The sequence below is a fragment of the Puma concolor genome, chromosome A2 (genome assembly GCF_028749965.1).
Source record: "Puma concolor isolate L17-30 chromosome A2, mPumCon1.1.hap2, whole genome shotgun sequence".
Classification (NCBI taxonomy): domain Eukaryota; kingdom Metazoa; phylum Chordata; class Mammalia; order Carnivora; family Felidae; genus Puma; species Puma concolor.
In genome coordinates this window covers 51,628,925-51,641,839 of record NC_141668.1, presented here as the reverse complement: position 1 = coordinate 51,641,839, position 12,915 = coordinate 51,628,925, and the positions used below count along the sequence as shown (strand labels likewise).

The 12,915-nt window shown below is 44.4% G+C and overlaps 1 long non-coding RNA gene across 1 annotated transcript; it reads left to right on the top strand.

Annotated features, from left to right (window-relative positions):
* Positions 1–3,648: 3,648 nt before the first annotated feature.
* LOC147583187 (uncharacterized) lies at positions 3,649–7,660 on the top strand. The gene is made up of 2 exons (XR_015242909.1): positions 3,649–4,227; positions 7,248–7,660. It is a non-coding gene; the product is annotated as an uncharacterized LOC147583187 (long non-coding RNA).
* Positions 7,661–12,915: the final 5,255 nt, after the last annotated feature.

Below are 12,915 nucleotides of genomic sequence, written 5' to 3'. Positions count from 1 at the left end.
AGACAACATCGCCTCCGTTCCCCAAGGGCTGCTCGTTCAAGTGGCTGCCCTTGCCAACCCTGCCTGGGCCTCTGCAGGTCTGTCGCAGCTCCCCCTGCAGGTAGAGAGAGGAAAAGGGGGCCAGATTCCGCAGAGAGGAAGAGGGAGGAGCGGCCACCGCCGTGAGTAAATCTTCATTATCATAAAAAAGGGAACCACGGTTTCACTCTCCCCGTTTTTATGATGAAGTAAAATAAAATGGGAAAGAAGAGCGAGAGAAGAGATTGCTCAGTAAATGGCCTCAAACCCAGCACGTGTTTATTTAAGCGTCTCTGTGCAAACATAACCCTGGGTGTCCGTTAAATCAGCAGGCATGTCAGTTGGCACTTCTGGTTACAGACCATTTTACGGTCATACATCATTCATAGCCGTAAAAGCCATTTGCCCTCTGTCACCCAACCAATCAGGATCCAGCCAAGAGGAAGCGGAGCAGTAGCCTGGCAGTTTTCTCCAGGCTCCTCTGAATTTCCTCAACCTGGTTCAGCAGAATGTCACAGAAAATTAACTCTCCGGGGTTATTAGGGACCCCTTCCCTTCCCCCTCCCTACTAAGAAGCAATGCGTGATTTCAGGCTAATATTTACCCCAATCACAAGCAACACTTTGTGACGTCCGGGGTAAGAGAGCAGCGGGCATTGCACGCAGGCCCGGCACAATACCCGTCGCCTTGAACCACTCGAGTGAAGGTACGTGGCTGGGGCACGGCTCGCCATGCCTCTGCAGTTCACTCCTAATGCTCACTTTGAGCAGACTTGAAATTGATGTCAGTGTCTAAGCCACCCAGTGGGTAACCTTGATCCGCCCTTGCTTCCCTCTTGCGAGTTCACATTTTTTTCACTCTTCGCCTCCTCACTTCTGTTATCGACACAGAGATGCCTGCCAAAGCCTTATGACCGCCTCGGGCCTCGCAAACCATGCATCTTTCGGTTCTTCCCAAATGCCCGCCCCTCTGGGTTGGTACTTCGCTTAAAATGCCTCCCCACGTCTAAAGGGTCCTCCCTTTGTATTTATTACTTCTTCACTCTTTCTGGGTGCATGCCTTCATTTAAGAATGAGCCTCAACGGTCGTCACCACCGCAGTGGGCACCTGGACGGTCCCATCTGGTCGCCCCACTCCATCTCTGCCCGGGTATCCCGCGTGGCTTCTGGCCTCTCCAGTCGTAACAGGCTAGGATCAATTTTCGAGCGGCAGCTTGGAAATAATAGCGCAAAATGTATATTAATACAGAAATATATTGTGAAACTGTCCTTAAACAAACAAATGAGCCACTTTAAAATATTACTGCTATAAATGACCATGACAGTCGCACAGCACATATAATAAAAATAACTGCTGAGGAGAAGCTGCTGAATTACTATAGTAATAAACCAGATGTGATTATTATCATTTAACACGGTCATTGAATACCATGAATCCCTGAAGCCATTAAAATATTTATGATTAAACATTTGCTATTCCTTATAACAGAACGTATAGTTGGGTACTAAAAAACTGTTAAAGTATTATTTCAGCTAATATATTCCAGTTCTATAATGGAGGTCAACCAACATTGCCTGAATTCTTTAAAAGAGGGATGAGCAGGTGCCTCTCCGTATCTGGACATATTTCAGGATGTCTATGCTGGTATTATATACTCTCAGGATCCTGGGGAGGGTATATCAACTCCACGCTACTAAGGTAAAAAAATATGTTCCTATTCTTTATACTCATGAACAGATGTGGGCTTGGGGGCCGTTCTGGTCATTCTTCTAGCAAGAAAGCAGATGTAGCAGATGCTTTCAAAGTCCCCTGCTCATATCCCCGTGGCATTTGTCTTGAACATTCCCCAGCAAGCGTATCTCCACCAAAGGGTGTCCATTCGGCCAGCCAGAGCCTGCAGTGCCAGGGCATTAACCCCTCCCCGGGAGCAAAGGTTGGCCTTGGCGGATAGGGTTGGGGAATAAATATCTCGGCCAGATTTATGGATGTCCCTCTTTTTCAAACTCTGTCCTTTGGCGGTGCTCTTGACCCTCGTTGCCCTCCTGATGATTGTTTTCAGTTATAATTTTAGTTCGGTTACATACAAATTGGGTTTGTTGGGCTGAACAGAAATGTTACAAGCGGTGTCTTCTCAAATTTAACTAGAGACACTTCTGCCCCACAAGGCCAGTCTTCCAGAGTGTTTGCTGCTCCCCTCCCTTCCCGTTTCTCGGCAGTTCCAGCTTCATCAGAGGATGAGGGTTGTTGCCAGGAAGGGAACTCATCCATCCACGGCACGTCCTGGTGATGGCCCAGGAGTGGAGAGCTCCATGCTGGAAGAGCTGAATGAGAATTCTTCGTCACTATCGCTTGAGGCTGACCTGAGTGTTTTAATTATTCATGCTACCAGAATTGGCTATTTCTTGTTAAATGGCTACCAACAGCAATCACCTGTCCTTATATCTTTAGAGACAAATATTTTCCAAGAAATAAGATGCTTGAGTTGTCTGAACCCTGCCAATGGACAATGTGGTAAGAAACAAAAATGTGGGATTTTTGGAAAGAGGTCTGTTCCTTACCTGGTGTGTGCATATATATATATATATATATATATATATATATACACACACACATATATACATATATATATATACGTGCATATATATATATATGCATGTATATATATACAGGCATGTATATATATGCACACACACATATATGTGTATATATATATATATATATATACATATATATGGCACATTATATAATTCTTTCACACTTTCTAGCTTGCTAGCAGCTTAATTTTCTCATATGTGAAAGGACCATAGCAACCATATAAATTGGTAAAATGTATATAAAGCGTTTATATACACTACCATGTGAGTAATAGGTAATTAATAAACATTAACTTATTAAATGATGAATGAATGGTGAATTTACCTACTATGGAGCTCTTCCACAGCATCACGGTGACAGCTCCGTTCTTGGCAGAGATATTACCTATTGGGAACCCATTTGATTCCCAGCATGTCTCTCTCTAGCTTCCCATCATATGGTTTGGGCAGTGCTATATATCTCTGTCATGTGGGTTCCATATTTGTCCTTATACTCCCAAGTTATATTTGTATAGGTCCATCCCGTTCTTGCTGTGGTTTCACATTTGTAGGTTTAATAACCTGGGCAGCTGTCTGATGTATGTACAGGAAAACTCACAAAACCTCAGAGTGGAATAAAAAACATTTTCGAAGACCCCTGCTGGCTCAGTCAACCCTAATGAGCTATTAGATCATTAGAGACTCTTTGTCATCAATTAGTCATTAGATCAGCAACCATTCATTGATGACAGGGCTCTCCTACTTAAAGGGATAGTGCTGTTAGAATGCAAAGGAACCATTGCGGGTGTCTCTGAAACTCTCAAAAAAAAAAAAAAAAAGTAGCACCATGTGGTCGTTTCAAGTCTCAGTTACTCCAGAACCTAAAACGAGGCTCATTTAGTATGGCTGCTTAAATTTTTCAGGTCACCTTGACTTAGTAAAGATTTCCAATGAAAGAAGAATAAAGGCTTATTATAGTTTATATGTAGCCATGTAGCCCAGGGAGGGTAGAATAGGCTTAAAGGCTCTTGTCCATGTGTTGTGTGAGTATCGTTGCCTTGCTCATCATTTCTGTGACTTTCTAGGGCCTTATGTTCTTGGGGGTCTTTTCCTCCAATACCTTGTTCCTGCTGACCTCTGGACCTGTCTTGGACCTCAAGTCTGCTCTCTTCTCTGGCCTGTGGCCACCAAGACACCTGAAGGCCTGTAATTAGTACTCATATCATGCACTCATAAGGACCTATGGTGACAATTCCACGTGTGTGCATGTGTGTGCTCGCAAATGTTACCTGTAATCCAGCCTGGCAGATAAGTAACTGCTAACTAAGAATTGATGTTGGACATCATTTCGGGTAATAGTCGCTCCTTGTAACCGCACCAGGATAGATGTCTTTGCCAGCTTTCCTCCTAAACACCTCCCGTCGGCTCTTCTTTCTCCCTCAACATACTCTTTCTCTCTCTCTCTAATTCTCAGGCTGCTCCCCGAACCTCAAAATCCCTCCAGTGTTACTAGGCAGAACCATTCACCACTGTTTGGGACCCAATCTGAAGGCAGTCGGTTGGCCCATATAAGTATTTGCTAAAATGAAGACGGTTCTCTCCCCTAAGATGAGTTCTGCCGCAGCTCAACTAACAGGTGACTTTCCCCAAATATTTGTGTTTTTTTAAAAAATTTTTTTAATGTTTATTTATTTTTGAGAGAGAGAGAGAGAGGGAGAGCATGAGCGGGGAGGGGCAGAGAGACAGGGAGACACAGAATCCGAAGCAGGCTCCAGGCTCCGAGCTTTCAGCACAGAGCCTGCCGCGGGGCTCAAACTCACGAACTGGAAGATCATGACCTGAGCCGAAGTCGGACACTCAACCGACTGAACCACCCAGGCGCCCCTTTCCCCAAATATTTGTAACATTTGTGTAAGTAATCAAAGATCATGTGCACCAGCGCTTGACATGTTTTCAGGAATTGCGTTGGAGAACTCCACTACCCACACTGCACCCACCATGACACAGCACTTCCTGGAATGAACCAGGATCTCTTGTGGGCGGGTCTTGTCTGATGGTAGGTGAAGCCAAAGTTTGTCTCTGTTGGAATGCATTCCTGAAATTATAATGAGCAAATACGATTCCCAGTAAATAAATATGCACTTAAAAATGCTTCCTGGCTATCTTTAAGTGAAAGTAAATGGTATTACCTTTTAAACTAGTAAGAACACTTTGGAGGAGCATTCTTCCAGGGCACCTAGGTGGCTCAGTCGGTAGGGCATTCGACTTCGGCTCAGGTCATACTCTCAGTTTGTGGGTTCAAGCCCCGTGGTGGGCTCTGTGCTAACAGCTCAGAGCTTGGAGCCTGCTCTGGATTCTGTGTCTTCTTCTCTCTATGCCCCTCCCCCACTCGTGCACCTGCGAGCTCTCTCTCTCTCTCTCAAAAATAAACAAAAAATTTAAAAAAAACAATGTGAAAGGAGGAGCATTCTTTTTTTTTTTTTTTAATTTTTTTCAACGTTTATTTATTTTTGGGACAGAGAGAGACACAGCATGAACGGGGGAGGGGCAGAGAGAGAGGGAGACACAGAATCGGAAAAAGGCTCCAGGCTCTGAGCCATCAGCCCAGAGCCCGACGCGGGGCTCGAACCCATGGACCGCGAGATCGTGACCTGGCCGAAGTCGGACGCTTAACCGACTACGCCACCCAGGCGCCCCAAAGGAGGAGCATTCTTTGGCTGGGAATATCCAAGACTCAATGGGGAGGCTGAGGGCCCTTTTGAAGTGAGCGGAACTGAGTCGTCAAATCCTTTCTGCAACGACAGAAGCTGATGTTGGATAAAGGCCCAATTACTAGTCATGTTTACTTCAGAAAGCCTGTTAATTTTAGTTCATTTATCTTCAAATTTACTTTAATGTTCTATAGACCACATTGTTGTTTAGTTCTTTCTGTAAAAGAAGAACTAGAACTACAGAGTAAAGCTTGTGTTATTTATTTATTTATTCATTCATTCATTCATTCATTCATGAATGTTTATTTTTGAGAGAGAGAGTGAGAGAGTGCATGCAAGCAGGGGAGGGTCAGGGAGAGGGAGACAGAGGATCCAAAGGAGGTTCCGTGCCGACAGCAGAGAGCCCAATGTGGGGCCCGAAGTCATGAACCATGAGATCATGACCTGAGCCAAAGTCCGACGCTCAACTGACTAAGCCACCCAGGTGCCCCAAAGCTTGTGTCTTTTTAAAGGTGAAATGGTTCTCTGATATTAATTTTTGGGGGAATCCTGGGATGATACCAAGCAATAATGACATTAATCACTTTCTGATTTTTTTTAACCAAATTTTTACTTTATGTGGGGAGCCATGCAGAGCCCCATTGGACATTATCTCACTTTTTCTCGTAGCTCCCCCATGAGGCAGGTGTGTACTACATCCTATTTTATACTGGAGGAAACTGATCTCATTTCACCTACATCTTACTTTTTCCAGAGGCTTCCCTAGCTTCCCCTATTATCATGCTTGTCACATTTGACTATAAATGTTTGTCTGTCTCTTGGCCCCAACAGATCAGCGTGGGCAAGAACCACATCTGTGTTGTTACCTAATTCAGTGTGCCTAATTCAGTGCCTTGCATATGTTAGGTGCCTAAAAAGTATTTGCCTACTGGCTGGCTGGAACAATGAATCAGCACAGAGAGGAAGAGTAACTCACTCAAGGCCATTGGTAGAAAGTGGAACCAAGACTCAGATCCATGGCCCCTGGACCGTGGAGCCCAAGCTCTTGAATGTCATGTAGCAATTTCCTCCATCCCATGCCCAACCCCAACACAAAAACAACATGTTGATTTCAACAATAATATCTTTCTTGCTGCCAAGGCACACACTTTTAGTCTTTGTGGAAACGTGAGCTCATTAGCAAAGCATCTTTTGTCACTGGGGAAAGGCACAATTCGTCCCCGAGTTTACCCCCTGCATGGTGTGCTGTGAAAGAGCCGCTCGTCCTTGGTGTGCCCAGAAGCACCCAAGCCGAACCTCCTCCAGATCACGGTCGAAGCTCTGAAATCTGTTTAAGACTCCAAAGTCTGGCCTTGGGAAAGTCTTAATGGTCCAAATACGAAGAGGCGGAGTGGGGTGAGATGATGCAGAATTGAGGGTGGTGGGGGTTGTGCAGAATTTCTTTTCTTAAATGAAAAGCCCAAATAAAATAAATAAATGAAAACATAAATCACAGTGTCTTCTCTGGGCTCCTGGCTGGAGGAAAACAAATTAGAAAGGGCTTGAATGAAAGGAGTATTGAAGAAGCTTGACTTGAATTAAGTGGTTATATATTTTAAAAGCACTTTTGTTGGGTCCTGTAAAAATAGCAAATAAAAAGGTAGTAATATCCCCTGACTCTGTGAGGCAAATACCAGTAATAAAGTAAAGTAAGCTTGGGTATGTGTATATGTGTGTGTATGTGGGTGGGGTGGGGGGCTGCAGAATTTAAGAGTATAAACTTGAGTAGAAGGGAAAAAAGTAAAGCATTTGGGTTAGAAACACTTTCATTTTCCCTTAATAATTAATGACGAGGTGCTATGGTTTCACATAGATACCGTGTGTCTTTCTAACGCCATTCACTTTCCTCTTAAAATGGCCCTAAATGAAATTTAAAGACATAACTTGATTTTTTTTTCTTTGACAGGCAACCTACAAGAGTTATTTCAGGGCTATCGAATGGTTATAATTTAGGATCCATTTTACAATCCCTCCATACATAGGCGGAGAAGACTTTCACAATGAAAACTGTAGCAAGCACCAACCACAGCCAACCTGCAGTTCCTTTTTGACCCGCCGTGTCGTTATTAATTGAAAAGTTAACATCAACTGGACAGCATAGATACTTTTACAAATCTATAGAGGCTTGAGCCGCGAGTTGCACAAAAACGGTCATGGAGGAAAATAACACAGAAGAAGTTGCCAGGAAAGAGCTAAATGAACTTTCTCCTTGTTAAGAAATGTTTAGGTCCTTTTGTTTGTAAATGGCAGGTGGGTGGTACAATTCCAGTGTAATTTCAGAAAGCCATCTTCTGAATGTAATAAACATGTCTGCAATAATAGGATTCAGAAAATCGCAAAATGCATTCCAGAAACCCTTTGATTGTGCATACAGAACAGAGGATTTAGCTATAATTGGCTATAACACAGTTATGGACGGCAAATGACACACGGCGGAGCTGGGTGATGTAGCAGCTCTGATTAGCGACGGTAAGGTTCAGCTGAACATCGCGAATAAAACAGCAAGTGCATGGTGACACAGCACCTGCCCTCCCTCCCTTCCTCTCACCCACCTTCCCTCCCTCCCTTCTTCCCTCTCTTCCCGCCTCACTCCCTTCCTTCCTCACTGTCTCCCTTTCTGTTTAATTGAAGCCTCATAACTTAGACTAGAGAACTTAGTTTGTTATTACCCAACGAATCACATGTCAGCCAAGCCTTCCTTTTCTTCAGAGAGTCACAGTTGTGTGGAAAGGGGAAGTAGGAGCCCATGGGGAATTGACTTTTTGGAGAACTGGATGTAATTTGAATCAAGAATTATAATAGGAAATAAACCATTACAATAAACAAGGAAACATGTACACAATTACTTTCACGGCGTAATTTTATTCACGCTAGTTGAGAAAATAAAGAGATAATACTGACCGTAGCACCTGGGTATTTAATGCAAACTATAAAATCTATTATATTAAACAAAGTCAAAAGCAATGTGAAAGATCTTGAATCTATTCTAAGGCATGCACCTCATTACAGACTTAGCAAATTAAAACACAAATAGGATTAGAAAAGAATAATGTAACAATCTCCCACCACGGTCCCTAGAGCATTAAGTCATAAATTGGGTTTGCATTAAATTGTGCCTGCAGTATTGAATTCAGGGAAAGAGCTGTAGGCTGGAGATAAACCATGCTGGGCTACTCACCAACTTTGGCAAAGCTATGTGTTTTCTGAGACGTGTAGTAAATTTGTTAGGCTATAGCAGGTCTACAAAAAATGAGCACTTCGTATCTTAATTAAAAAAACGGCAATGTCACGCCATGTGTGGCTTGCAGAGATATAAATGCAGACAAAAATCCACACGTGAAACAGAGCTCTGTTACCCAGGTAAGTTTAAAGCCATTTCACTAAATGCACTGCTTAATACTAGAGACAGGGTTCGTGCATTTTAACTCTCAACACCGAGTTTTTGATCAATGTTGTTTTGTTTTAATTTTTGTTTGCAAAGGAATGAAGAAGTGGAGAAAGCGAACCATCCTCTTTAGAGAACACATGCGGGCTTGTAGACTATTCAGAGGAATACTCTCTTTCTTTCCATGTGACGATTAGACCTTAACTATTCTGGCTGATCTATAGAAAAATACATGTGATTTATTTTGAAAAAGCAAGTGAATGTACTGAAATTAATTTTTAAATGACGCAGGTTTTTGAAAGACACTGTCCACTACAAAGCTTGTTCCTTCCGTTAGGGGTTTTACTCTCTTTGATCTGCGTCCTAATCCTTTGTATGAGGGAGACTAATCAGGAAAAGAGGAAACTGTTCAGCTTATTGTATGGCCTCATGTGAATTCCCATCTGTTGCCTCTTTGCAAACGGGCAGGCCAAATGCAAAAAGCCGATGGTTGGTCCTGTTTCCTCAGGGCCACTCTCAGGTACAGGACTCTATTTTATTTTCTCTGACTTCCTAAGGCTGCTATGAGAATTCCAGAAAATAGGGAATGTGACTTCCCGTGCTCAATGGTGTGCGGGAACTTTTCCGTACTTGAGAGGATTGTTTCTAGACCTTCCTGTTAGGGGAAGTCCACGTATCTCCTGGACAATTCCTTTTCCCTTCCTTGTCTCTGGGCTCGCATACTCCCTTCCAGGAGTGCTCTGACCTCCAGCTGCTCTGACCTCCAGGCGAAGGGTTTCTACATCACACTTAGTAGCAGACAGTCTGTTTCAACTGGCATTGTATAGTTTTAAAAGCTTATTTGAAAGACTAAATGGCTCCCATTTTGGCTTTAGTAAGACAAATATGGGCAAAAACACGCAGTGCCCCTTAAGTATGATGGATACTCAGGACCCGCTGAAGTTTCCCGTAGCCAAAGTCTGGCTCATCATCAGGGCAATTTTTCTGCTGCGTTATTTATGTGGTGGTTTTTCTTCTAATTATGGCTCATGATGGCTGTTAGTGTTGAGCAGTAAGAGAGCTAACTGCATTGTACTGCCATTTAACTCCGGCCCATAAAACGGGTGATAAAGCTGAGGGCTTAAAACCAAAACAAAACCCCCCCAAAACGTAACTTTCTGTGACAAGCTCACATCCGCTTCTGCCATCCCGAGGCTGGAAACCTTCACGAGGAAGCACACGGAGGTGGGTGACTTCTGAGGCCTGGGAACCTCACGTTTCACTCAGGCTTCACCCTTAAGTAATCCTTTATTGTAGACAAAACAACCCCCGACCTCGGATATAATTAACACATGCCAGGTTTAATCAGAACCAGTGCGCTTGTTTGGAAACTAATGAAAGCAAATAGATGTTACTTAACACCATAAATAATGAAAGGTCCTTTGTTGTTCTCAATTTTGATTACTATTTTTTGATGGTAAGACACATGCTACTTGGTGCGTGCATAAACAAAGAAGATAAATGGCCGGGATGAGAATGAGTTGTCCATAATCTGATTAAAGCGATAGGGCTGGCTCCTAGGCCAATCGCACAGGGCTTAATGATTGGGTTGTTGTTCTTAACATGTCTCGTGTTCACTCTTAAAGAAATCAAGAAAAATGTTAAGAGGTTGCTGTTATTTTACCGGTGGCGTTGGGTTGTCTGTCGGAGATTCTGACAGGAAAAGAACATTCTCTGTGCCTGGAACACAATGTCCAGCCACGTATACTAATTTGCCCAAATGATATTAGGAAGGCATTCAAGACCTAAATCTGCCCCAATTCATTCACTGTGCTGGCACACACAGCCATCGGGGATAAGGCAAGGACAGGCTTGGTTTTACGGAGGCTACGAGGCGATAACATAGCTGCAAAACGCCACTAACCTTCTGTGTGGTTATTTCCTTTTTCTTCTGGACAGAACACTTCTGGATTTCAGTAAAATGTCTACTAGTGTTTGCAAGGGAAGTGCATTATTTAAAAGCTTGTGGCTACTCCAGCCTCTTGGGATACTAAGGAGCAAACGTACAGTGATGGTGGAGTTCTGTAAGAGCCCACGTTGGTGGACTGTGATGATTTCCATCCCTTCATTTAGCATGAGTTCTATGGTCTTGTGTGTGAATGCACATTTGTGTGTGTGTGCGTGTGTGTGTGTGTGTGCACATTCACACATACCATAACTCATAACCGAGTGGTCCTGCAAATTTAAGTCGGTCTGAGAGAGAGGTCCCACTAAGTGCACTGCCTGCCAGATACGATCATGGTGGAGTCTGGAGGTGTCCTAATACATTTAATTTATTTTTTATTTACTTTATTTTATGTTATCTTATTTTTTCAAGTGGGCTTCATGCCCAACGCGAAGCCCAATCGTGGGGCTTGAACTCAACAACCTTGAGATCAAGACCTTAGCTGACATCAAGAGTCGAATGCTTGGGGCGCCTGGATGGCTCAGTCGGTTAAGCATCTGACTCTTGATTTCGGCTCAGGTCATGATCTCACAGTTATGAGACGGAGCTTCATGCCCAGCGCGGAGCCTGCTTAGGATTCTCTCTCTGCCCCTCCCCCATGAGTACTCGTGCTCTCTCTCTCTCTCTCTCTCAAAAAAACCTAAATTTAAAAAAAAGAGCCCAATGCTTAACCAACTGAGCCACCCAGGCACCCCCATTTTAGGATTGCCCTAATGCCATTCAGCCATTAAGTTCTTTGTTGCCTTTGAAACTCCAAACTGGACAACTGGATTTCGAATGAACAGGAATTGGGATATTCTGCCTATTTAAAAATTTTTTTTTCAACGTTTATTTATTTTTGGGACAGAGAGAGACAGAGCATGAACGGGGGAGGGTCAGAGAGAGAGGGAGACACAGAATCGGAAACAGGCTCCAGGCTCTGAGCCATCAGCCCAGAGCCCGACGCGGGGCTCGAACTCACGGACCGTGAGATCGTGACCTGAGCTGAAGTCGGACGCCCAACCGACTGTGCCACCCAGGCGCCCCTATTCTGCCTATTTTAAATCAGCAACGCAGATGAGTCTGAATATTCTAATTTCAATTCATCAAATATATGTTGAGAGCCCACTGCGCACTGGTGTCCCCTTTTACAGACGAGAAAGCTCAGGCTCAGAGAGGTTAAACAACTGCCCCAAGACCCCTAGCTGCGTGGTCAAGTTAGTAGCTTGGTCTCAGCTTTTTTTTTTTTTTTTTCAACGTTTATTTATTTTTGGGACAGAGAGAGACAGAGCATGAACGGGCGAGGGGCAGAGAGAGAGGGAGACACAGAATCGGAAACAGGCTCCAGACTCTGAGCCATCAACCCAGAGCCTGACGCGGGGCTCGAACTCACGGACCGCGAGATCGTGACCTGGCTGAAGTCGGACGCTTAACCGACTGCGCCACCCAGGCGCCCCCTTGGTCTCAGCTTTGAATAAAATCTAGCTCTCAGCTCTAGTTTCTTTCTACCACCTTGTGTGTTTCCATCAACAGTTAAATCCCCGTGTTTCAATGAGTTTTAACTGTCTCTGGTCTCTTTTCTTGATGGGGTCTATGAATCAGATGGAAATAGTCGGCTGGCCCCGTCCTACGTAGGGAGAAGCAGCAGCTGACAAAGGCCTCAGCGACTTGCTTTCTGCACCGCGGTGGTTGGAATGTGTGTTCATGGCACTTCTCGGTTTCCCTGGTGGATCTGCATCCTCTTCCCCTCACAGACCAGCCTTTGGTTCAATGGCCTCCCAAACCCCACAGACTAAGGTTGGCCTCCCAGGGACACAGGAAAGGACACGGGGGTGGAAAGACAAGAGACAGCCAGAACGCGCTAATCCTCGGCTTGTCCGTTCCAGCCCTTTCCTTCTCCTGCCCGTCCCCCGGGGTAGAGCCACGTGGTCACACACTGGGCCCCCGCCCAAGGGCAGGGAGAGGAAATAAAAGGAGATGAAACAAAAGCACAGCTGTGCTGTTTATTAGGCCTCTGGTTTAAAAAAAATGATGGAGAAAGAGGTTGGAACTAAGCTGCTCTCTTAGAAAACGCTGGCGGTGATTTTAGTGGTGGGTTTTTGGCATCCGAATGTATTAGCTAATGTATTTGAATACAATGAGCTATGCAGTGCGGTGGGGTGGAGAGGGCCTGAGGCTAACCAGCAGGTCTTAGTAACCTTGGGAAAGCCACCTCACATCTCTGGG